Below are 4,713 nucleotides of genomic sequence, written 5' to 3'. Positions count from 1 at the left end.
ATATCTTCAATCACAAAATCAGTTAAAGGGAAATAACTCTAACTCTTCAAAGAAATATAAGGTTTCATTCAGACCACTAATAATATTAAAAAAAATCTTCAATACATGACAAATGAAGACGGCCATGCAGGATCGAACGGATCTCATGGTAAGTGAGACTGCGCCAAGCATCATGTTGATCGTAAACAAACTGGTGGAGCCATAGGTTTCTTTTGGAAGAGTGTTTCCCCAGGAAACTGCAATAGGTTCAAAAATTACAAATGTTGACTACACATTCCCTCTGCTATGACCCAGAGCAACTTCATAATGAACAAATCTGAAAAGAATCTTCAAAAGTAACATGTTCGCAAACTTTTGGGGAAATCCATCAAACTCTCTAGGAGAAAATTTTAATTCCGATGAAGATGGCTAAATTTGCACTTACCAAGGTGTCCCTGTTCGATCCATTTGGGTCTGAGTAGTTTTCGGAATAAATCTGATAAATAATTTGATTGCAGTGGATGGGACTACTATAGAAAAATATATGGAAATAGTAATGTGAATGCCGAAAAGTCTGGCACCTTATTCTAGAAATTTAAGCTAAAATATTTTAAGAATGTAGCATTTTCATTGGCTGGTCACTAAAATCATGGTACAAAATTCAGCTCTCATCCAACGAAAGGGCTGCATTCTTAAAATATTTTATTTAAATCTTCTTGAGTAAGCCATAAGTATTTGTCTGGAGAAAAGTTTACATAACCGACAACTTTGTATTAATTTTGACATTCAGAAAACTTTTGCAATTATTATTTTAAAGATAGTTAAGACTTTTCATCTCATGACCTTTTATTTTTAAGTTAGGGTTTAGGTGGCTATGATGATCCAATTGGTTTGGAAATCAACTCTATGGAGTGAGTACAAGTAAGGTCAGGGGCAATAACTCTAGAAAGTTTTGAAGTCACCATAGAATTAAATCAGATTTAACATCATTTAGTAAACATACAAAAAACATCAGCAGAATATAATTACTTTACTTTATTTTCATTTTTATGTTTGAACAGTTTTTATTTTTGGTATTTTAATTGTTATAAATATTCACATCACATTGCACTTGCAGACAAGAAGACTCTTGTAGTAAATATAAATTTAATCCATGGTGAATCTGTAAGCTATTTCACAGTCCATATACACATTATGTAACACACTACATATATTTTTCATTCATACACCTCTAGTTTTCTTTCATGAAATACAATACACTATGTTAAATAGTGTCTATCTTTATCAGTATTTCCATAATCAACTCTTTTTCGGAAACTTTTCAACAATGTCACTAACAGCTTTATCAATACCTTGTCCTCCTTGAAATATTCCGGAGTCAAAGAATCTGGCATAACCTATACTAGCCAACACTGAAAATATATAAAATATAAGATATTATTTTCATTATAAAATTTTTTAATGGAACAATATGAACACACCTCTATTTTTATTTTAACAAATCAGTGTAAATGTAGTTATTCAAGATCTGAGACTTTATCTTGAAACAATGATACTTCAACAGGTTAAAAAAGAGAGGAATGAGGATTAACGCCACTAAACACAAACTAGGTCATTTCAGGACTAAAATATGGGTCATGTTTATTTCAATAATTCACTTGCAAACAGCAGTTTTTAGCAATGGGAGGAAACTGGGAGAGGGAGAGAGAGAGAGAGAGAGAGAGAGAGAGAGAGAGAGAAAAATGGGGTTTACCACTCGACACAAACTAGGTCATTTCGGGACTAACACATGGTTCAATCATGTGCTTGTGCGTAGGGGTCTTTAGCAGTGGGAGGAAACCGGAGGACCCGGAGAAAACCCATGAGATTGGACAGGCAACCCTACTCCTTGTCACGTACAACCAGGGAATCGAAACCCTGCCAGTTGACTCAATGACAGACCGTATAATACAGCGCGCACATGCTAACCATTCGGCCATACACCCCCCCCCACCCAAGATATGGGTCAAGTTTATTTCAATAATTCAGCGGTCTTTAGCAATGGGAGGAAAATGGAGGACCTGGAGGACATTCATGTGTGGGATCAAAACTACACAATATGACTCAATGACAGACCTTATGATCTAAACTGCACACATTAAACAATTCACCCACCTAACTTCCCTTCTGCCCTTGGGTTTCCTTATGAAGAACTACACTTAGAGATATTTTCCCTCAAAAATAATTGGGTCAAATTATACACTCAAATTGCCTAAAAAAAACAACATGATGACTATTACAGACTATCAACCACAAAGCTTGATGTTGCTATCTTAGCATGTGCATTAATCATACTTTACTAGGTGAGGCCAACACCCATTCAATCATCCCTTGCAAGTGTAAAACATAAAGGCAATTACTGTTGTCTTGCAATTTGTAGATTGTTGAACAGATTTAACTTAAAGTATCCCCCAAAAACTAATGTTTCCATTATAGTAACAAATATATTTTTTCGGGTAATTTTCAATCAATAGTTGTGCATCCAGGATCTCGCTTAAACAATACATTTGATTCAAACAGAATTAATATGATAAATATAGGATATGAGAACAAGTTTTATCAGTTTATATAAAACCGCCTCCTTATTATGAATCAGGAGATTTACACAGAGAGAGAGAGAGAGAGAGAGAGAGAGAGAGAGAGAGAGAGAAATGGGGTTTAACGTCCACTCGACACAAACTAGGTCATTTCGGGACTAACATATGGTTTAATTTTATTTACACAATTCACTTGCGTGTAAGGGTCTTTATCAGTGGGGGGAAACCGGAGGACCCGGAGAAAACCCACGAGGTTGGACAGGCGACCCTACTCCTTGCCACGTACAACCGGGGATTCGAAACCATGCCAGTCGACTCAATGACAGACTTTATGATACAGCGCGTGCACGCTAACCATTCAGCCATCCAACCCCCCTAGGAGATTTACAACTGGTAATGATAATATGAACACATAAATTTAAATATATAATATACATGTAAACAGATGTACAATTTAGGTAATAATTTATAGTTGCTTAAAGGGACACTTCCACATTTTCCTCTGTGGAATACAAAAATTAATGTTAGATACTGTATTCCAAAAATATTCATTCAATCTTTTGTGTTTGATATCAAAGTAATAAATAGGAATTTCCATTTAATCAAAATGAAATAGGGTTTAACAACGTTATAATTTTTCGCAAAGCTAAAATATCAATTGTAGATGTTCTCCTGGTTGGGATTCAATGGGATTAAAAAGGAGCAGCCTCCAAAGATTTTACTCAACTCTTATAGTTAGAGCTGACTTGTATATTGTCTGCACAGGATTCTGAATGTTGCAAAATTTTACATTCATCATATTTTTGTAAACAGATCCATATCTGGGCTGATATTCTTTTCAGAGATTCAACTTTCACAACAGCATAGTTTGCAAAGCATTCAATATCCCTCAAATGACAATTTCTTGCTTTAATCAGGCTAATTTAAAACTTCATTACCTGTTGATATGACTGTACACTGCAGGTAAAAGAACATTCTTTTATTCTTAGTAGGCTGTTTAGGACCCACTTTAATGGCTGTTCTCACCACATATACTAGTGCTCCTGACATAACAACTACTGAAATCAGTTTACATGACAAACAGTCCCCTTCTTGTAAGGGTACATATTTTAACAAAGTTCTCTCTACTTTCTCTGGTATTGTTGGCTGACTACTCATAGACTTTAGTTCATCTGACTTATCACTAAATTCCTCTCTAATTCCTTGGATTTTTTTATCATGGAACTCTGCAATTGGCTTATCTTCCTCCAAACCAAATAACTTCTTGAGTCGATTCATATTTGATTCACTGAAAAATAGAACAAATTCAATAAGCTTTTTTTTTAAAACATTATCGAACTCTATCTGTGTTCCTGTCTTAACACTGAGGTCATCAGTTTTCTAGCAATGTAATGATATAATATTGGCCTACTACATGTACATTATGCAACAGACCGAATTTAAAATTATAACCTGTACACAATAGATTAAAAATCAACAGCTTTTGTAAATCAACAAAAAATTAATCTCAAGTTTGTTATTTTGGTGTCTTTAGACCTCATATTTGAAGAGGTAGCAGGTATCTTTTATTATGATTAAATTTTGATATTAATCGGAAATATTTTATATGAGTAAAAAATATGGGAATTGTAGATTTAGAGAATGACCAAAATTGTGATTACTTAGTCCATGATGTGCAGACTTGCCAGCTGGTTATTCATTATTAAAACATCTTAAATCAAAACACGACAAATATCCGAACCCTTTTATTTCGACTCACTGTTGGCTGTTAATCATCAAAAATAGAGGCCTGTGATAGTTGAGTTGTCAGGACATAAGGACTCTCGACTAGAATGTCCCATGTCTGAATCCCTGCAGAGCTGACAAGGAAAGTGTGCCTAGTCATTTGGATGGGACTAAAAACCAAGGTTGGATCCGTGAACCCATTGCTATTATTAGCATGTAATTAATGGTACTGTCTATGTATGCAAAATTCTTGTACCTAGTCAAAGTCAAACTGCACATGTAGTCTTAACCATGTACTGTAGAAATAAGTCTCAAAATGACATAGAGTATTAGTATTGTGTTGACGAGGCAATAAACCTCAGGCTCAATCCATTTTATTCCAGTCTACGATCAAAATTACCATCAAAATATATTCTAAAGTAAGCGACTAAGA

The sequence above is a fragment of the Patella vulgata genome, chromosome 5, assembly GCF_932274485.2.
Source record: "Patella vulgata chromosome 5, xgPatVulg1.2, whole genome shotgun sequence".
NCBI classification, from domain to species: domain Eukaryota; kingdom Metazoa; phylum Mollusca; class Gastropoda; family Patellidae; genus Patella; species Patella vulgata.
The sequence above is the reverse complement of the archived record's forward strand: the minus strand, read 5'-3'. Positions refer to the sequence as shown.